Source organism: Mobula birostris, unplaced genomic scaffold (genome assembly GCF_030028105.1).
Source record: "Mobula birostris isolate sMobBir1 unplaced genomic scaffold, sMobBir1.hap1 scaffold_710, whole genome shotgun sequence".
Classification (NCBI taxonomy): Eukaryota; Metazoa; Chordata; class Chondrichthyes; order Myliobatiformes; family Myliobatidae; genus Mobula; species Mobula birostris.
In genome coordinates this window covers 54,366-77,005 of record NW_027278428.1, presented here as the reverse complement: position 1 = coordinate 77,005, position 22,640 = coordinate 54,366, and the positions used below count along the sequence as shown (strand labels likewise).

The following is a 22,640-nucleotide window of genomic DNA, read 5'->3' as shown; positions in this document are numbered from 1 at the left end:
AACTTCACCTAACCCCATAGTTAACTCTTAAAAAAAATAATCTCCAAAATATCTGACAGACATGACATCCAACTGGGCACTATAGACAGCGATTTCAATCGCCTGAAACTTCAGCTTCACTGCAGACTGAGGAAATTCTGATCCCAGCTGTAGAATTACCTATCTAGACTGAAGACTGTATACAGCCATGTTTATATCCTCGGAGACTCCATCCCAATATTATAACCCATACCTTGTGCCGGTGATTTGCCATGGAGTTTCCGCCGTTTCTGATTCACAAACTAAGATGGAACTGGGACCTAATCACCCTCTGCCGCAGCCAGGGCTCGGGCTGGTTCACCGGATGCAGATACACTTCAGCTTGTCTCCAGCAGCTAAACCAGCACATTTGATCACTATGTCGTTGCTGTGTGGGATCTTGCCCAGCACAGCTGGCTGCCATGTTTCCCCACAGTGTAGCAGGAACAAAATGTAAAATTACAAAGTAGAAAACGCTGGGAACTCAGTACATCAGGCTACATCTGTGAAAGGATAAATGGTGGAAGACCCAGTTTCAAAACTGGAACTGTCTGCTGAGCGTTTCCAGTATTTTCTTCTTCTTACTGTAAATTTCCTGCAAATGTAGTATTCTCTCCCTCTTCATTTTAATGCACAGATAGTAACTTATTGGAAAATATCGGCAGCACCCTAAACTGTAAATGCCACCCCACCCAATTTGTTAGTTCTCATTTCATTCCCACCCTGGTGTAATACATTCTATGCAATCAATGCTCCCGCTATCGTTCTGTTGCACTTGCTCCTGGGGCCACTGTCTCTACGCTGAGAGGGCAGTGACCACATACCGTTAAAAATTTGCAAAACTTCTTACAGCTCTAGTGGTTTGTTACCCTGGAAACGGAGGGAGTGGCTCACCAAATATAACCGAAAAAGGAAATAACAAACTCAACATCAGATACTGTTTGTTTCACTGTGACAAAGATTAACATTGCAGCCATTTTGTAACAGTGAAACTAAAATTGAAATGGCTGTTTTTACCCTGCCATGTGCTGTATTCAATTAAACCTCTGCTAGTTCCAGCTATCAAAAAAACGACCCCTGGAAAAGGTGCAAAGCAAAACTTCACAATTTAGACAAAGTCTCAATCAGCAAAGAGATTGCTGATGAACTGTATATCATTGAGGTGGTGGGATACAGGCTGGACAGAGGTTGAACAAGATGGGCAGGGAATGAGCACACGGAGGCAGGTGGGAGAAGGGATCAAGGGCGATCTCTGATGGTCCTCCGCCAATACACAGATATTGAATTATTCGCAAATACTACTAGATAATAGATTCCAATATAACAAAGCCAGAAAAAAACAATAAGAACTGTGGTATTTGTCCTTTCCGACTCAAGTGCTCTACAGAAAGTATCCCATCCCGGTACTTCACATCTTCATACGGCTACCGCTCTTTCTTTAACTGATTAAGAGCGGAGAACTGTGGACACAGCTGAGCACATCACAGAAACTAACGTCCCCTCCGTGGACTCGGTCTACACTTCCCACTGCCTCAGTAAAGCAGCCAAAAGATCCCCACAACCCTCGACATTCTCACTTCTCACCCTCCCATAGGGGCGAAGATGAAATAAAACAGAAACATAGCACTGGGCTCAGAGACGGTGTCCATTCGGCTGTTATAAGCGAACTGAATGTTCCCCAGCGTGATGAGATGGAGCTCACAGTCTAAATCGATCTGACCTTGCACCACATATCTACCGGCACTGCACTTTCTCTGTAACCAGAATGAGTTGTTACACTCTGGTATCGTTTTACCTCAAAGTACTGCTGTAATGTATTGATCTGTGTGGATAATACCGAAGAAACGATTTTCACTCAACTCTGTATATGTAAAACAAAATAAAGATTTCCCATTTTAAGCAACACACATCAAAGTTTTAATCCCCATTTTAATCGTGTGGAAGATTTAGACAGCCTGGGTTGTTCCTTTGGAAATTCTGGACGTAGTGTACACAATTCCGAGAAACCCAGATAAATGAACAAGCCTTAATTCTCGCATTAACCGGGCCAGATATCGGGAAACGCTGTCAGCATTTCCGTAAGTCGTAGCAATGCAAAGAAGATGGAAGTAAATTTCCCAGTCCCCCGAGAGGCCGTGAGAGATCCGGATCTCACTGTCCCGTCTGAACGGGGGAAAGATGAAGCTGCTCATACACGTGGAGCAGTGTCCCGAGGGTGCGATTACTCCGTTTCACCCTCCAGTCTGCAAGAACACACCAGGCCGAACGGCCGCTTCCAGTGCGCTGGACATATGTAAAACAATTATCGACCCCAGGCACCGATCCAGGCCGAGCTTGGATCCGATACCGGGCCGGGTCCCGTTTCTCTAGCTGAGCGGCGGCTCATCTCAGGCGGTTCGGCGTGAAGGTCCCGCAACCCGGACCGACCCCGGCAGACTGCATCCCGGAAGCGGGACAAGGCCGCCGGTTCGAGGAAGTTACCGGGACTCACCGGCCGACATCAGGTCTCCCCCACCCACCTCGGGATCGATCTCAGTACTCACCGATGGCAATTTGATCAATTTGTCCCGCAGACGGTGATCCCCGCCGGCGACCCGCTTCGACAGAGGACGGAAGTTAAACCACCGCCCATCCGGAGACTGTGAGAGCGGGGGCTGGGCCTCGGATGCTGCGTTTGAAATGGGAGAGAGAAACCGGATCACCTGACGGGAGGGAGGGGGTCTCCCACCTGAACCGGTGACTCTGCGCCTCGCCCCTCACACGCTGCCCGACCCACCTGCCGCATTTTACACATTATTCCATATTTACACCAGCTACATTTTTAATTTTTCCCTCTGCATCTTCCCCGTCCCCATCGCTCCTCCCCCGGTTCTCAGAGTTACGAGCTCGATTCCCATCCCGGTCCGATACACAATTCAGACCCGAACAAAAAATGTGCAGCTTTCATTCAAATGACTTCGATTTTTTTTTAACATTAATTTCTATTTACATTCCTTCGAGACCTCACTGGACAGGAACACTGAAACATCAAGTGAGAAACAGCAGGAGGTGGCCGCTCAGCCCCTCTAACCATCAACAAGAGAACGGCTGTTCTCCTGTCCTAGCCACATGTTCCTGCCTGATCACTATTTCCTGGATCCATTCGGTCTCCACACATCTGCCGACCTCTGTTTTATGTGAAGACAATCACTGATCTTCATCGTCCTCCAGGAGTCAGTCTGGTGAATCTCTAAAACAAATACTCTCTTAACCTCCTTGTTAATTATTCATGGAATTAAATTTCCATCTTCTGCAGCCCCGTGTTGCCCCAACACTCACCTCCCACCCAGTCTCTATTTCCACCTTCCCACCTCCCCCCTCACCTGTATCCACCTCCCACTCCCCAGCTCTTGCCCCATCCCCACCCCTCACCTCTTTTCTCTGACTATTTCCCGTTCACTCTCAGTCCAGAGGGAGGGTCTCGGCCCAAAATGTTGATGGTCCATTTCCCTCCACAGATGCTGCCTGACCCACTGAGTTCCTCCGGCAGTTTGTTCTTTGGTCTACATAACCCGTGTTAGTATGGGGAGCGGGATTTTACACCCATTCCAGGTACAATCTCAACAAACCCCAATAAATTATTACAGTAACATGAGAAAGCCTGCAGATGCTGGAAATCCAAAGCAACACAGACAAAACGCTGGAGGAACTCAACACATCTAGCAGTATGGAGAAGCGTAAACAGTCGACACTTTGGGGAAAGAGTCTTCTTCGTTACTGAGGAGGAGTGGGGGAAGATATCGGAATAAAATGGTCGATGAGGAGAAAGAGGCGAGCTTGGAGGTTATAGGACTTATTGTCCTCCTTAACAATAAGTACTCCTGTTTGAGTACTGTGGGGGAGAACAGCCTAGCTGGGGGAAGTAACAGTGGCCGCGCCTCTGGCACAGGGTCTGGCCCTGTGGCCCAGAAGGGTAGGGAAAGAAAGAGGATGGCAGCAGGGGACTTGATAGTCACTGGGTCAGACAGGCGATTCTGTGGACGCAGGAAAGAAACATGGATGGTAGTTTGCCTCCCAGGTGCTAGGGTCAGGGATGTTTCTGTTCGCATCCATGATATCCTGAAGTGGAAAGGTGAACAGACAGAGGTCGTGGTAAATATTGGTGCCAACTCCATAGGCAGGAAAATGGAGGCGGTGCTGAAAACAGACTACAGGGAGTTAGGAAGGAAGTTGAAAACCAGGACCTCACAGATTGTAGTCTCGGGATTACAGCCTGTGCCACTCAACAGTGAGAATAGGAATAGAATGAGGTGGAGGATAAATGCATGGCTGAGGGATTGGAGCAGGGGGCAGGGATTCAGATATCTGGATCATTGGGACCTCTTCCGGGGCAGGCGTGACCTTCACAAAAAGGATGGGTTACACTTGAATCCCAAGGGGGACCAATATCCTGGCAGGGAGGTTTGCTAAGGCTATTGGGGAGAGTTTGAACTAGAATTGCTGGGGGGTGGGAAGTGAACTGAAGGGCGGGAGGAAGGGGCAGTTGGCTCACAAACAGAGAACGCTTGTAGACAGTGCGAGATGGAGGATAGGCAGGTGATAGAGAAGGGACGCGCTCAGACCAAAGGTTTGAGATGTGTCTATTTTAATGCGAGGAGTATTATGAATAAAGCAGATGAGCTTAGAGCATGGATCAGTACTTGGAGCTATGATATTGTGGCCATTACAGAGACTTGAATGCTTACTTACAGTGCCAGGCTTCAGCTGTTTCAGAAAAGACAGGGAGGGAAGCAAAAGTGGTGGTGTGGCACTGCTGATCAGAGAGAGTGTAACGGCAGCAGAAAAGGAAGAATTCCATAAGACCATAAGATATACATAGAAACATACATAGAAAATAGGTGCAGGAGTAGGCCATTCGGCCCTTCGAGCCTGCACCGCCATTTATTATGATCATGGCTGATCATCCAACTCAGAACCCCGCCCCAGCCTTCCCTCCATACCCCCTGACCCCCGTAGCCACAAGGGCCATATCTAACTCCCTCTTAAATATAGCCAATGAACTGGCCTCAACTGTTTCCTGTGGCAGAGAATTCCACAGATTCACCACTCTCTGTGTGAAGAAGTTTTTCCTAATCTCGGTCCTAAAAGGCTTCCCCTCTATCCTCAAACTGTGACCCCTCGTTCTGGACTTCCCCAACATCGGGAACAATCTTCCTGCATCTAGCCTGTACAATCCCTTTAGGATCTTATACGTTTCAATCAGATCCCCCCTCAATCTTCTAAATTCCAACGAGTACAAGCCCAGTTCATCCAGTCTTTCTTCATATGAAAGTCCTGCCATCCCAGGAATCAATCTGGTAAACCTTCTTTGTACTCCCTCTATGGCAAGGATGTCTTTCCTCAGATTAGGGGACCAAAACTGCACACAATACTCCAGGTGTGGTCTCACCAAGGCCTTGTACAACTGCAGTAGTACCTCCCTGCTCCTGTACTCAAATCCTCTCGCTATAAATGCCAGCATACCATTCGCCTTTTTCACTACCTGCTGTACCTGCATGCCCACTTTCAATGACTGGTGTATAATGACACCCAGGTCACGTTGCACCTCCCCTCTTCCTAATCGGCCACCATTCAGATAATAATCTGTTTTCCTATTTTTGCCACCAAAGTGGATAACTTCACATTTATCCACATTAAATTGCATCTGCCATGAATTTGCCCACTCACCCAACCTATCCAAGTCACCCTGCATCCTCTTAGCATCCTCCTCACAGCTAACACTGCCACCCAGCTTCGTGTCATCCGCAAACTTGGAGATGCTGCATTTAATTCCCTCATCCAAGTCATTAATATATATTGTAAACAACTGAGGTCCCAGCACTGAGCCTTGCGGTACCCCACTAGTCACCGCCTGCCATTCTGAAAAGGTCCCGTTTATTCCCACTCTTTGCTTCCTGTCTGCTAACCAACTCTCCACCAACACCAATACCTTACCCGCAATACCATGTGCTTTAAGTTTGCACACTAATCTCCTGTGTGGGACCTTGTCAAAAGCCTTCTGAAAATCCAAATGTACCACATCCACTGGTTCTCCCCTATCCACTCTACTAGTTACATCCTCAAAAAATTGCATGAGATTCGTCAGACATGATTTTCCTTTCACAAATCCATGCTGACTTTGTCCGATCATTTCACCGCTTTCCAAATGTGCTGTTATCACATCCTTGATAACTGACTCCAGCAGTTTCCCCACCACCGACGTTAGGCTAACCGGTCTATAATTCCCCGGTTTCTCTCTCCCTCCTTTTTTAAAAAGTGGAGTTACTTTAGCCACCCTCCGATCCTCAGGAACTAGTCCAGAATCTAACGAGTAGAAGCAGAAGTAGGCCTTTTGGCCCATCGAGCCTGCTCCGCCACTCAATCATGGGCTGATCCAATTCTTCCAGTCATCTCCACTCCCCTGCCTTCTCCCCATACCCTTTGACACCCCGGCCAATTAAGAACCTATATACCTCTGCCTTAAATGCACCCAATGACCTGACCTCCATAGCTGCTTGTGGCAACAAATTCCACAGATTTACCACCCTCTGACTAAAGTAATTTTTCCACATCTCCCCTTTAAATGGACATCCTTCAATCCTGAAGTCATGTCCTCTTGTCCTAGAATCCCCTACCATGGGAAATAACATAGCCATATCTAATCTGTTCAGGCCTTTTTTAACATTCGGAAGGTTTCTATGATACCCTTCCTCATTCTCCTGAATTCCAGGGAATTCAGCCCAAGAGCTGCCAGACATTCCTCATACGGTAACCCTTTCATTCCTGGAATCATTCTCATGAATCTTCTCTGAACCCTCTCAAAACTCAGGATATGCTTTCTAAAATAAGGAGCCCAAAACTGCACACAATACTCCAAGTGTGGTCTCATGAGTGCCTTATAGAGCCTCAACTTCACATCCCTGCTCTTATATATTTTATTCCTCTTGAAATGTATGCCAACATTGTATTCATCTTCTTCACCACCAACTCAACCTGGAGGTTAAACTTTAGGCTATCCTGCACAAGTACTGCCAATTCCCTTTGCATCTCTGTATTTTTAATTCTCTCCCCATATAAATAATAGTCTGCACATTTATTTCTTCCACCAGAGTGCATGACCATTTTCATTTGCCGCTTCCCTGCCCATTCCCTTAAACTATCTAAGTCTCTCTGCAGGCTCTCTGTTTCCTCAACACTACCTGCTCCTCCACCTATCTTCGTATCATCGGCAAATTTAGCCACAAATCCATTCATCCCATAGTCCCAATCATTGACATACATCGTATAAAGCAGCGGTCCCAATATCCAGCCCTGTGGAACTCCACTGGTAACTGGCAGCCTGCCAGAATAAGAACCCTTTATTCTCACTCTTTATCCTCTGCCAATCAGCCAGTGCTGCACCCATGCTAGTAACTCCCCTGTAATTCCATGGGCTCTTATCTTGCTAAGCAGCCTCGTGTGGGGCCTTGTCAAAGACCTTGTGAAAATCAAATCCAAGTACACCACATCTACTGCATCTGTTTTGTGCACCCTGCTGGTAATTTCTTCAAAAAGTTTCAGTAGGTTAGTCAGGAAGGAATTTCCTTTCAGGAAACCATGCTGGCTTTGGCATATCTTGTCATGTGCCTCCAGGTGCTCCATAACCTCATCACTAACAATCGGTTCCAACAACGTCCCAACCACTGATGTCAGGCTAACAGGTCTACAGTTTCCTTTGTGCTGCCTCCCACCTTTTGTAAATAGCGGATAAACATTTGCAATTTTCCAGTCATCCGGTACAATGCCAGAATCTATCGATTCTTGAAAGATCATTGTTAATGTCTCTGGAATCTCTCCAGCTACTTCCATCAGAACCAGAGGGTGCATTCCATCAGGATCAGGAGACTTATCCACCCTCAGACTATTAAGCTTCCTGAGCACCTTCTCAGTCGTAATTTTCACCGTACATATTTCACTTCCCTGGCACTCTTAAATGTCCAGTATACTGCCGATGTCTTCCACTGTGAAGACTGATGCAAAATATGCATTCAGTTCCTCCGCCATCTCTTTGCCTCTGATTACAATATTTCCGGCGTCATTTTCTATTCGTCTTATATCTACCCTCAACTCTCTTTTACGCTTTATATACTGAACAAAAAACTTTTAGTAGCTTCTTTGATATTAGTCGCCAGCTTCCTTTCACAGTGGGTGAGCATCTGGGGGACAGTGACCACCGCTTCCTGGCCTTTAGCATTATCATGGAAAAGGATAGAATCAGAGAGGACAGGAAAATTTTTAATTCTGGTAGGGCAAATTATGAGGCTATGAGGCTAGAAGTTGCGGGTGTGAATTGAGATGATATTTTTTGCAGGGAAATGTACGATGGACATGTGGTCGATGTTTAGAGATCTCTTGCAGGATGTTAGGGATAAATTTGTCCCGGTGAGGAAGATAAAGAATGGTAGGGTGAAGGAACCATGGGTGACAAGTGAGGTGGAAAATCTAGTCAGATGGAAGAAGGCAGAATACATGAGGTTTAGGAAGCAAAGATCAGATGGGTCTATAGAGGAATATAGGGAAGCAAGAAAGGAGCTCAAAAAGGGGCTGAAGAGAGCATGAAGGGGGCATGAGAAGGCCTTGGCGAGTAGGGTAAAGGAAAACCCCAAGGCATTCTTCAATTATGTGAGGAACAAAAGGATGACAGGAGTGGAGGTAGGACCGATTAGAGATAAAGGTGGGAAGATGTGCCTGGAGGCTGCAGAAGTGAGCGAGGTTCTCAGTGAATACTTCTCTTCAGTATTCACCAATGAGAGGGAAATTGATGATGGTGAGGACAATATGAGTGAGGTTGATGTTCTGGAGCATGTTGATATTAAGGGAGAGGAGGAGTTGGAGTTGTTAAAATACATTAGGATGGATAAGTCCCCAGGGCCTGATGGAATATTCCCCAGGCTGCTCCATGAGGTGAGGGAAGAGATTGCTGAGCCTCTGGCTAGGATCATTATGTCCTCGTTGTCCACGTGAATGGTACCGGAGGATTGGAGGGAGGCGAATGTTGTCCCCTTGTTCAAAAAAGGTAGTAGGGATAGTCCGGGTACATAGAACATAGAATAGTACAGCACAGTACAGGCCCTTCGGCCCACAATGTTGTGCCGACCCTCAAACCCTGCCTCCCATATAAGCCCCCACCTTAGATTCCTCCATATACCTGTCTAGTAGTCTCTTAAACTTCACTAGTGTATCTGCCTCCACCACTGACTCAGGCAGTGCATTCCACGCACCAACCACTCTCTGAGTAAAAAACCTTCCTCTAATATCCCCCTTGAACTTCCCACCCCTTACCTTAAAGCCATGTCCTCTTGTATTGAGCAGTGGTGCCCTGGGGAAGAGGCGCTGGCTATCCACTCTATCTATTCCTCTTATTATCTTGTACACCTCTATCATGTCTCCTCTCATCCTCCTTCTCTCCTAAGAGTAAAGCCCTAGCTCCCTTAATCTCTGATCATAATCCATACCCTCTAAACCAGGCAGCATCCCAGTATATCTCCTCTGTACCCTTTCCAATGCTTCCACATCCTTCCTTTCGTGAGGTGACCAGAACTGGACACAGTACTCCAAGTGTGGCCTAACCAGAGTTTTATAGAGCTGCACCATTACATCGCGACTCTTAAACTCTATCCCTCGTCTTATGAAAGCTAACACCCCATAAGCTTTCTTAACTACCCTATCCACCTGTGAGGCAACTTTCAGGGATCTGTGGACATGTACCCCGAGATCCCTCTGCTCCTCCACACTACCAAGTATCCTGCCATTTACTTTGTACTCTGCCTTGGAGTTTGTCCTTCCAAAGTGTACCACCTCACACTTCTCCGGGTTGAACTCCATCTGCCACTTCTCAGCCCACTTCTGCATCCTATCAATGTCTCTCTGCAACCTTTGACAATGCTCTACACCATCTACAACACCACCAACCTTTGTGTAGTCTGCAAACTTGCCAACCCACCCTTCCGCCCCCACATCCAGGTCATTAATAAAAATCACGAAAAGTAGAGGTCCCAGAACAGATCCTTGTGGGACACCACTAGTCACAATCCTCCAATCTGAAAGTTATAGACCAGTGAGACTTACATCTGTGGTGGGAAAGCTGTTGGAAAAGATTCTTAGAGATCGGATCACTGGGCATTTAGAGAATCATGGTCTGATCAAGGACAGTCAGCATGGCTTTGTGAAGGGCAGATCGTGTCTAACAAGACTGATAGAGTTCTTTAAGAAGGTGACCAGGCATATAGATGAGGGTAGTGCAGTGGATGTGATCTATATGGATTTTAGTAAGGCATTTGACAAGGTTCCACATCGTAGGCTCATTCAGAAAGTCAGAAGGCATGGGATCCAGGGAAGTTTGGCCAGGTGGATTCAGAATTGGCTTGCCTGCAGAAGGCAGAGGTTCGTAGTAGAGGGAGTACATTCAGATTGGGGGATTGTGACTAGGTGTCAGATCAGGTGTCAGATCTCTCAGTGGGAGTGTACTTTAGAGATAGTGATCACAATTATGTCTCCTTTATCATAGCATTGGAGAGGGATAGGAACAGACAAGTTAGGAAAGAATTCAATTGGAATAAGGGAAAATATGAGGCTATCAGGCAGTAACTTAGATGCATAAATTGGGAACAGATGTTCTCAAGGGAATGGACGGCAGAAATGTGGCAAATGTTCAGGGGTTATTTGCGTGGAGTTCTGCACAGGTACGTTCTAGTGAGACAGGGAAAGGATGGTAGGGTACAGGAACTGTGGCGTACAAAGTCTGTTGAAAATCTCGTCAAGAAGAAAACAAAAGCTTACGAAAGGTTCAAAAGATCTAGAATAATATAAGGCTATCACGAAAGAGCTGAAGAATGACATTAGGAGAGCCAGAAGGGGCCATGAGAAGGCCCTGGCAGGCTGGTTTAAGGAAAACCCCAAGGCATTCTACAAGTATGTGAAGAGCAAAAGGATACGACGTGAGAGAATAGAACCAATCAAGTGTGACAGTAGAAAAACGTGACTGGAACTGGAGGAGATTGCAAGTTACTTAATGAATACCGGGGGCGGGGGGGGGGGGATTGATAAATTCGTGGCCTACGGTGGAAGGAGTCAATTTTAGAAAACCTAGCACATTTATTTTTCAACATAGTCCACTCCTACATTTACACACACGGCCCAGCGGTCGTGGAGCATATGGATCCCTTCTTTGTGGAAGTCGGCGTCTTGGACCTCCAAAAGTGGTCCACAGCTCTCTTTACATGCACGTGCAGATTATGCAGAAAGTTTGAAGTTAATAACTCATCTTCTTCTACCTTAGGCCGCGAACTTATCAATCACCCCTGCTGTGGACCACTTCTGGAGGTCCAAGACACCGACTTCTACAAAGAAGGGATCTGTATGCTCCACGACCACTGGAATAAGTGTGTAAATGTACGAGGGGACTATGCTGAAAAATGAATGTGCTGCTAGGTGTTACAATATGTAACGTATTAGAAAAGAACCAGCAGCAATAGATTTTACAGCTGGAGTCTGGTTTTGATGTTAAAACCACTATCTTTATTAGTAACTACTTATAATATAGTAATGTAACCAAAATAAACAAAAGTTAACAATGTTATAGGTATATATTGAGCTTGGGGAAACAAGGCTGAGAGTCTTGAGATGATAAAGTTGGAAAGTTCAGTCATCCATGAAATAAATGATGGGAGAGAGATATTTGTAATCCAAGGTGAAACGTAGAGAAAAGGCAAGTACAAAATATTCCACAGGTTCCACGCTGGTAGAACAAGATAACAGTCACCGTAGGTCTTGTCCGACGTGTCGTTCCAAATCCACATACGAATTATCACCAAAATTGACCTGTCACAGGAATATCATTTTCCAGTGGTTACCACACACATACCCAGGCAAGGGCTACAAAAGTGGGTCCCACAAGATACCCCAAAATCCACTCCTATGGATTGTACAAAGTGACAGTCACACATTCATTGTGCACCGTGTGCCAATGTTTAACCCACCCTTGTGGGCATAAGAGAGTTCCAAGCCCCAGTTGCGACAAGCTGAAGCTACCAGCTTTCTTTCTTTCTTTCTCTCTCTCTCTCTCTCTCTCTCTCTCTCTCTCTCCCCCCCGAAGGTCGCTCTCTATACCTCAGTTTAAGTTCGCAGCAGCCTGTGACTGACGTCATAGTCCCGCCTATCTCAGGTACTTAAAGCGACAGTCAACAGTAAACAAAACCTGTGGGTTCGTAAAGTAGGTTTTCTAAAATTGACTCCTGCTACCTTAGGCCACGAACTTATCAATTACCTCTCGTACTTTCCTTCAGCACTCACCACAGAAAAGGCTCTTGATAATTGTAGGGATGACTTACAGCTGACTGAAAAGCTTGAGCATATAGATATTAAGAAAGAGGATGTGATGGAGCATTTGGAAAGCATCAACTTGGATAAGTCACCGGGACCGGACGAGATGTACTGCAGGCTACTGTGGGAGGCAAGGAAGGAGATTGCTGAGCCTCTGGCGATGATCTTTGCATCATCAGTGGGAACGGGAGGGGTTCCGGATGATGGGAGAGTTGCGGATATTGTTCTGTTATTCAAGAAAGGGAGTAGAGATAGCCCAGGAAACTATAGACCAGTGAGTTTTACTTCAGTGGTTGGTAAGTTGATGGAGAAGATCCTGAGAGGCAGGATTTATGAACATTTGGAGAGGCATAGTATGATTAGGAATAGTCAGCATGGCTTTGTCAAAGGCAGGTCATGCCTTCCAAGCCTGATTGAAATTTTTGACGATGTGACAAAACACGCTGATGAAGGTAGAGCAGTAGATGTGGTGTATATGGATTTCAGCAAGTCATTTGATAAGGCACCCCATGCAAGGCTTATTGAGAAAGTAAGGAGGCATGGGATCCAAGGGGACATTGCTTTGTGGATCCAGAACTGGCTTGCCCACACAAGGCAAAGAGTGGTTGTAGATGGGTCATATTCTGCATAGAGGTCGGTGACCAGTGGTGTGCCTCGGGGATCTGTTCTGGGATTACTTCTCTTCGTGATTTTTATAAATGACCTGGAAGAGGAAGTGGAGGGATGGGTTCGTAAATTTGCTGATGACACAAAGGTTGGGGAGTGTTGTGGAGAGTGTGGAGGGCTGTCAGACGTTACAGCGGGACATTGATAGGATGCAAAACTGGGCTGAGAAGTGGTAGATGGAGTTCAACCCAGATAAGTGTGAGGTGGTTCATTTTGTTAGGTGAAATACAATAGCAGAATATAGAATTAATGGTCAGACTCTTGGCAGTGTGAAGGTTCAGTGGGATCTTGGTGCCCGAGTTCATAGGTTACTCAAAGCTGCTACACAGCTGCTCACATTTTGATTCTGTGGTTAAGAAGGCGGTACGGTGCATTGGCCTTCATCAACAGTGGGATTGGGTTTAAGAGTCGAGAGGTAATGTTGCAGCAACATAGGACCCTGGTCAAACTCCACTGGGAGTACTGTGCTCAGTTCTGGTCACCTCTCCACGGGAAGGATATAGAAACTATAGAAAGGGTGCAGAGGAGATTTACAAGGATGTTGCCTGGTTTGGGGAGCGTGCCTTATGGGAATAGCTTGAGTGAACTCGGCCTTTTCTCCTTGGAGCGATGGAGGATGAGAGGTGACCTGATAGAGGTGTATAAGATGATGAGAGTCATTGATCGTGTGGATAGTCAGAGGCCTTTTCCCAGGGTTGATATGGATAGGACGAGGGGGCACAGTTTTAAGGTGCTAGGAGATGTCAGGGGTAACATTTTTATGCAGAGAGTGGTGAGTGTGTGGGATGGGCTGCCAGCGACGGTGGTGGAGGCAGATACGATCGGGTCTTTGAAGAGTAGGTACATGGAGCTTAGAAAAATAGAGGGCTATGGGTAACGCTAGGTAATTTCTAAAGTAAGCACAGGTTCGGCACAGCATTGTGGGCCGAAGGGCCTGTATTGTGCTGTAGGTTTTCTATGTTCTATGTACACGACTCGCTGAGAGATGTGGGGATGATGTCTGAGGGGTCCGGGGTCGGTGAGTGGCCGATTCAGCAGTGTGACCCTGTGAGGTTGGGTCCTGGGATCCAAGTTTTACATCCAAGTACAACGGACCCGGGGATCAAGCTGCCCAGGTTTAAGAGGTGTTGAGCCAGTATTTCTGTTCTGGGCTCAGATATTTGTTTCTGGAGTTCCTGTGGAAGCAATGACTGCTATACTGAGGAAAAGATGAATTACCATCTCATTCCTCACAGTGAGAGGGTGTGATTAAATGGGCTGTTCCGTGTTTGCACCAGTAGAAATAGACCCGTGAGTTTGGTGTTCAAACTGTGTTTGGAAATCCCCGCTCTCTGTCAGTCGGTGGAAAACAGGCAGATTCTCAAAATGCTGTAAATCCGCACTAAAAATGGGAAATAGTTGAAGCCCTTCTGACGTACGGTTGTGAACCCAAATCGCTAACTTAGTTCCTCTGGAAATGGGCCTGTGCTCAGGCGCTTGTTCTGTGATACTCAGTGGAAAAGTAAAGAAACCACAGTTTTCCCCTGTAAATTATCCTGGTACCACTTTCCCTGTTTTTCCTGAAAATGTGTTCAGCACAGTTGTTGCTCACAAGAGTAATCCCAGGAATGAGAGGGTTTATGTACGACAAGCATTTGATGACTCTGGGCCTGTACTCTATGGAGTTCAGAAGTATAGAGGTGGACGGGATCTTATTTAAACCCACAGAATGCTGAACAGCCTGGATACAGCGGACATAGGGATGATATTTCCATAAGACGGAGAGTCTGCGTCTAAGAGGACAGCCTCAGAATAAAGCAGTTTCCCTTTAAAACCGAGATGAGAGAGACTTCTTCAAACAGAGGATGGTTGAGGCTGTCATTGGGTGTATTTCTGGCAGAGTATGAATAATTTTTTTTTGTTAGCCAGAACTACGAGAGGATTAATTGAATACAGAGCGAGGCATGGCTAAAAGCAGCCTTTACAGTTTTAGATTCTTCATTTCAAAATGGCTACAGGGTTAATATTTGTCACAGTAGAACTCACAGCATATGACGTAGTTTGTCATTTCCCTTTTCCGTTATCTTTGGTGAGCCACTTCCTCCGTTTCCAGGGTGACTGCCCACCACAGCTGCAAGATGTGTCCACGTATTTATCGCTCTGTGGTCACCGCAGAGCAAGTGCAACAGAATGATAGTGGGAGGAAAGGATGCTGTGAGCATTGACCGTACGGGATGGATTACACCAGGTTCGGAATGAACTCAGAACTAACAAACCGGCAGGGTGGGGTGGCATTTACACAGCTTGGGGTGTTGCTGGCATTTTGCAATCAGTTACGATCTGTGCATAAAAATGAAGAGGAAAAAGTCTACAGTTGCAGGAAATTTAAAACAAGGAGCACAAAATACAGGAAACGCTCAGCAGATCACCTGATTCCGCATTCCACCCTCTGAGTGAAGCAGTCTCCCTCAGATTCCCCTTAAATAGTTCAATTTTCACCCTAAACCCATGACCTCACCCAACCTAAGGGACCAACGTTGACATGCATTCACCCTATTTATACCATCATAGTTTGTATACCTCGAGCAGGAGTTCCCAACCTGGTGTCCACTGACCCCACGGTTAATGGTAGGGCTCCATGGCTTAAAAAAGTTTGGGAACCCCTGCTAGCATCTCCCCTCATTCTCCTGTGCTTCAGGAAATCAATTTCTAACCTGTTCAACCTACCCCTGTAACTCAGTTCCTTAAGTACCAGCAACATGGTTGCAAAGAAAAAGAATTTCAGGATGTATATTGTATACATTTCTCTGACATTAAATGTACCTTTGAAACCTTTGTCTGCCAGAGCTCCTGCAGTCTCTACACTAGCCTGCCACAAGGTCTGAGGGACACCTTGTCAGGCCCTGGGGATTTATCCATCCTAATTCATCTCCACACAGCAAGCAGCTGTAGTGTAATCTGTATACAATCCATGACTTCACTAATCTTCTCCTTTCGATATCTGACTCCCAGGTAAATACAGAAACAGAGAAATCATTGAAGATCTCCCCATCTCTTTTGGGTCCATGAATAGATGAGAACGCTGATCTTCAGGAGATACAGTGTGACAGTTATTGGGGCAGTACGGAAACCACAGGTTTTCTCAGTGAATTATCCTGCCACCAAATTGTCTGATATCCATGGAAATGTGCTCATGACAGTTGTTGTTTACAAAGTTCACAAGAGTTATTCTGGAATGAAAAGTTTGATGTAGGAGGGGCATCTTGAGTCTCTGGGCCTGTTCTCAATGGAGGGGTAGTGACTCTGGGAACAGGAATCTCAATGAAATCCGAAGGTATGGACAGATTGGATGGGGACAAGATGTTTTCAACAGCAGGGGAGTTTAGGATCTGAGGTCACCATCTCAACCCATTCAATTGTATCTGGGGAACTTCCCTTCCATCATTCTGTCCGGTAGCAGGATCTGAATTGCACCTGTATCAATGCCTGGGGTTGATCGTAGTTATAAGTTACTTGCAGACACAAGAATATGACGGAATTCTTAACCACTTAATTGAACAAAGAATGAAACTTCATGGTTATCACCACAATGTATTGTGTGATGTCTTTTGTAAATATCCCATAGTGGACATTTGGAACTGACAGGCTGCAACCAACAACGTGTTTTGATTTTGGACCAGCTTCTGCACTGCTGGAAGTTCTGTAGAGATGGAAATACCAACAGATTTACTGGATGCACCTCGAGACAGGGTTAAAACAGTCACTGGGATTTTAGCTTCCCCGTTACAAAATGGCTGAGAGCTCAGTATTCATCTTGGTCATAATGAAACCCAGAGCATGTGAGCTTGAAGCAACACACACAAAATGCTGGTGGAACACAGCAGGTCAGACAGCATCCATAGGAAAAAGCACAGTCGACGTTTCCGGCTGAGACCCTTTGTCAGGACTAACTGAAAGAAGAGATAGTAAGAGATTTGAAAGTGGGGGGGGGGGGAGATCCGAAATGATAGGAGAAGACGGGGGAGGGGGGAGGGATGGAGCCAAGAGCTGGAAAGCTGATTGGCAAAGGGGATACAAGGCTGGAGAAGAGAGACGATCATGGGACGGGAGGCCTAGGGAGAAAGAAAGGGGGAGGTGAGCACCAGAGGAGTTATAAGGAGAGGGACAGAGAGAGAAAAAAGAAAGAGAAAGGGGGGGGGGAATAAATAAATAAATAGATAGAGAGATAAGAGATGTGGTATGAAGGGAATGTGGGGCATTAGCAGAAGTTAGAGAAGTCAATGTTCATTCTATCAGGTTGGAGGCTATCCAGACGGAATATAAGGTGTTGTTCCTCCAACCTGAGAGTGGCTTCATCTTTACAGTAGAGGAGGCCATGGATAGACATGTCAGAATGGGAATGGGATGTGGAATTAAAATGTGTGGCCACTAGGAGATCCTGCTTTCTCTGGCAGACAGAGTGTAGGTGTTCAGCGAAACGGTCTCCCAGTCTACGTCGGGTCTCACCAATATAGAGAAGGCCTCCCCCTCCCCCTCTCAAATCTCTTACTATCTCTTCTTTCAGTTAGTCCTGACGAAGGGTCTCGGCCCGAAACGTCGACTGTGATTTTTCCTATGGATGCTGTCTGACCTGCTGTGTTCCACCAGAATTTTGTGTGTGTTGCTTGAATTTCCAGCATCTGCAGATTTCTTCGTGTTTGCACGTGAGGTTGGTCCTTATTTCCAATTTTCAGTTAGTTCGGCTGAGCCACATCCTCCATTACCAGGGTAACAGCCCACCAGAGCTGCAAGGAGCGTTGAACATTTTTATCGCTCTCTGATCACTGCCCCTCAGTGACCTCAGGAGCCGGGGTGGGTGCCAGGATGCTTTGAGCATTCACTGCATGGAATATATGATGTCGGTGTTGGAATGAGGAGATGACTAATGAATGTAGGTAGGGATTGTATTTACGCAAATCTGCTCAGGATGTCGCAAACATCTTGCAGTCAGTCAATATTTGTGCGTCAGAAGAAGAATAAAACCTTTACTGAGTTGCCAGTGATTTATTTTCAATGTTATTATTAAAAGCATTCTTTTCTTGTTACACTGCGGAAAATGTGGCAGCGAATTGCGCTGCTCCAGCTCCTGCTCAGCAATAAGATAATGGAAAAATATGTTCAACTTGTATGCTGCAGACAAATTAAAATATATTCCCACTCGCTGGTGACCCACAGCCCAGGTTCCCTGATCGGTTAAAGCATCATCAGGTTCCAGTTCTGTTTGGGATGTGGGGGGGGTGTTAATTTTAGAACTGTGAATAGCCAAGACATTGCAGCATATTATCGACTGGAAAGAGACCTGGGACTGTTGGTGCTTCGGCTATAATCCTGGGATGGGGGCTCCCGGAATCCAGAATTGGCAATGTTTGGGCTTTGATTTTGGTCCAGGTTTGTGCTTCGACAGATGAGGCTGGATGTTCCTCCTTCTGCAATGAAGGTTTCTGGTCGGGTGGGTGGATATTGGTTGTAGGGCATGAGCTATAATGAGAGGTTGGACAAACTCTGTGCTGCAGGAGAATGAATTTAATTTGAGTGTTCTACACAAGCCCATTTCCCAGGAAACTTGGCTCATTCCAATGTAAAACTTGGGTTGTTTCTCCAGAGTAGTGCAGGCAGGGGTGAGACTTGATAGAGGTTTATGAGATTATGACAGGCATAGGAAGAGTAGATAGACAATATCTTTCTCGCAGGGTTGAAATGTCTAATGCTGATGAAATACACTTAAACTGAGGTTCAGGTTGTTTCATCGGAGGTGTGAAAGGCAAGTTTTTTCTTCCACAGAGAGTGGAGTGGCTGGAATGTGCTCTCTGGGGGGGGTGGTAGAGGCAGATATATTGGGGACTTGTAAGAGATGTTTAGCTTGGCTCGTGAATGTCAGGGAAATGGAAGGATTGTGGGCATTGTGTAGGCAGAAAGAATTAGTTTAGTTGGATATGTGATTACCAATTTAATTGGTTCGGCACAAAATTGTGGGCCGAAGGGTCTGTTCCTGTGCTGTACTGTTCTATGTTCTGTGTTTGTTGTCGAGAGGTTTCGGGGTAACGGAGGCAAAAGGAGTGAGTGGGAACAACAGGTCAGCTGGGGCCCGATGTGGGAAATGTGAGCTCACCCACTTCTGCAGGAGAAACAGAAACACAGAGTGTGTCTAAATAGTGAGGGACTGAGGTGCAGTGGGTAGGGAGGGAGATAACAGGTACATTGAACTTATTGCAAGAACTATTGCGTATAAGTTGATCCATTTCTGACATCTCCGTGCTCTTTCCTGATCGTTCTCTGTCTCCATCTCTGGAGATAAATTGTCAACGAACTTCCTTTATAAACCCCAAGGCCCATGATAGTCTCGACGATACCTCTTCCCAACCTATCACTTGTAAAATGCTCTTCCCTTTTCTCAGTTTCTTTGCTTCCACTGCATCTGTTCCCACTATTTATACTGTCCTCACCCTCACCTCCATTTCCCATACATCCATGCTCACCCCATCTTCCCATTGCCGTCCTAGTGATGGAGTTCCTTTTTTCCTTCCCTACCACCCCTCCAGCCTCTGCAACTTCCACCATCTCCAAAGAGATCTTATAACTAAACATATTTTTACCTTCCTCACTTCCACCCCACCATCTTCATTCAACAAGGATCAACTCCTCCACAATTCCCTTGTTTATTCATCCCTCCTCACTAATCTCCCTCCAGCCACTTATCCCTGGAAGCAGCCCAAGTGCTACACCCACCTGTACACCTCCTCCCTCACCTCCATTCAGACACAAAGCAGTCCTTCCAGGTGAGGCAACACCTCACCTGCGAATCTGCTGGGGTCCTCTATTGTGTCCCGTGCTCCCGATGCGGTCTCATTTACATTGGTGAGAGACTGGGAGACTGTTTTATTGAGCACCTCTGCATCAGCTGGCACAAGGGGATCTTCGCAGTGGACAAACATTTCAATTCTGAATCCCATCCCCACATCTCATTCAATGGCCTCCTCTTGTGCCAAGATGAGACCATCCTCAAGGTGGAGGAGCAATGCCTTATATTCCACCGGGGCACCCTCCAACCTGACTGTATGAATATTGATTTCTCCTACCGGTAAACAAATCCCCCCTCACCAACTCTGTACTATCAATTCTCCTTACCAGCCTATTACTTCCCCCTGGATCCCGCGCCCCCCCCCAACTCCTATTGACAGTCTCTGATTCCATCTTCTCCAGCCCTTGACCTGTCTGATACTAGAGGCCACTGGGGTACTCTCTAGTATCTGACTCTTGCCCTTCCCTCCCCTGACTGTTACCCACTTATCTGTCTCCCGTGGCCCCAGTGTGACCACCTGCCTATAACTCCTCTCTATCACCTCCTCGCTCTCCCTGACCAGGTCATCGAGCTGCATCTTCAGTTCCCTAACGCGGTCCCGAAAGGGCTGCATCTCGATGCACCTGGCGCAGATGTGGCCGTCCGGGAGGCTGGGAGTCTCCCAGACTTCCCACACATACTTCCTGTTCCTATTCTTCACAGGTAAATAAGCTCACCACGACCCGTTATCACCTAGGTCCCATTGAGCCAAAGCCCTCCTGCTCTGTTTCCTTCTACTTAGGCGCCCCCTTTATAAAGCTGTCTTCTTTTTAAAATCCACTTGCGCAGTCGTGCCTCAATCAGGGATTTCCACAAAACCAATGTCCAGCTGCCCAAGACTTCTGATTCATTGTGGAAGGAGGGACATCCAGTCCCAACTGTGGAAGTACTGACCTGGGCCAAATCCCAGACATTGAGAACTCCATATGCCCAGAGTTTCCCATGGCTGACAAGGGAAATTAGGGATAGTATCAATTCCAAAGAAGGAGCATACAAATTAGCCAGAAAAAGTGGCTCACCTGAGGACTGGGAGAAATTCAGAGTTCAGCAGAGGAGGACAAAGGGCTTAATTAGGAAGGAGAAAAAAGATTATGAGAGAAAACTGGCAGGGAACATAAAAACTGACTGTAAAAGCTTTTATAGATATGTGAAAAGAAAAAGATTGGTTAAGACAAATGTAGGTCCCCTACAGACAGAAACAGGTGAATTGATTATGACATGGCAGACCAATTGAATAATTACTTTGGTTCTGTCTTCACTAAGGAGGACATAAATAATCTTCCAGAAATAGTAGGGGACAGAGGGTCCAGTGAGATGGAGGAACTGAGGGAAATGCATGTTAGTAGGGAAGTGGTGTTAGGTAAATTGAAGGGATTGAAGGCAGATAAATCCCCAGGGCCAGATGGTCTGCATCCCAGAGTGCTTAAGGAAGTAGCCCAAGAAATAGTGGAGGCATTAGAGATAATTTTTCAAAACTCTTTAGATTCTGGACTAGTTCCTGAGGATTGGAGGGTGGCTAATGTAACCACACTTTTTAAAAAAGGAGGGAGAGAGAAACCAGGGAATTATAGACCAGTTAGCCTAACATCGGTGGTGGGGAAACTGCTAGAGTCAGTTATCAAAGATGTGATAACAGCACATTTGGAAAGCAGTGAAATCATCGGACAAAGTCAGCATGGATTTGTGAAAGGAAAATCATGTCTGACAAATCTCATAGAATTTTTTGAGGATGTAACTAGTAGAGTGGATAGGGGAGAGCCAGTGGATGTGGTATATTTGGATTTTCAAAAGGCTTTTGACAAGGTCCCACACAGGAGATTAGTGTGCAAACTTAAAGCACACGGTATTGGGGGTATGGTATCGATGTGAATAGAGAATTGTTTGGCAGACAGGAAGCAAAGAGTGGGAATAAACGGGACCTTTTCAGAACGGCAGGCAGTGACTAGTGGGGTACCGCAAGGCTCAGTGCTGGGACCCCAGTTGTTTACAATATATATTAATGACTTGGATGAGGGAATTAAATGCAGCATCTCTAAGTTTGCGGATGACACGAAGCTGGGCGGCAGTGTTAGCTGTGAGGAGGATGCTAAGAGGATGCAGGGTGACTTGGATAGGTTAGGTGAGTGGGCAAATTCATGGCAGATGCAATTTAATATGGGTAAATGTGAAGTTATCCACTTTGGTGGCAAAAACAGGAAAACAGATTATTATCTGAATGGTGGCCGATTAGGAAAAGGGGAGGTGCAACGAGACCAGGGTGTCATTATACACCAGTCATTGAACGTGGGCATGCAGGTACAGCAGGCGGTGAAGAAGGCGAATGGTATGCTGGTATTTATAGCAAGAGGATTCGAGTACAGGAGGAGGGAGGTACTATTGCAGTTGTACTAGGCCTTGGTGAGACCACACCTGGAGTATTGTGTGCAGTTTTGGTCCCCTAATCTGAGGAAAGACATCCTTGCCATAGAGGGAGTACAAAGAAGGTTCACCAGATTGATTCCTGGGATGGCAGGACTTTCATATGAAGAAAGACTGCATGAACTAGGCTTGTACTCGTTGGAATTTAGAAGATTGAGGGGGGATCTGATTGAAATGTATAAAATCCTAAAGGGACTGGACAGGCTAGATGCAGGAAGATTGTTCCCGATGTTGGGGAAGTCCAGAACAAGGGGTCACAGTTTGAGGATAAAGGGGAAGCCTTTTAGGACCGAGATTAGGAAAA

At 46.2% G+C, this 22,640-nt stretch overlaps 1 protein-coding gene across 3 annotated transcripts in view; it reads right to left on the bottom strand.

The window, feature by feature from the left end:
- The window catches only part of LOC140193685 (NACHT, LRR and PYD domains-containing protein 3-like), a 112,996-nt gene that overhangs the window by 74,973 nt on the left and 15,383 nt on the right, over positions 1-22,640 (bottom strand). Inside the window, exon 1 of one of the 3 annotated variants that reach the window (XM_072250846.1) lies at positions 2,562-2,667. The exons of 1 other annotated variant lie outside the window; for it this stretch is intronic. The gene's annotated coding sequence lies outside the window, so the exon portion shown is untranslated. Of the gene's footprint in view, positions 1-232; positions 536-2,561; positions 2,668-22,640 lie in introns of those variants that run through there. One more of the 3 variants, XM_072250848.1, reaches the window with a different exon arrangement.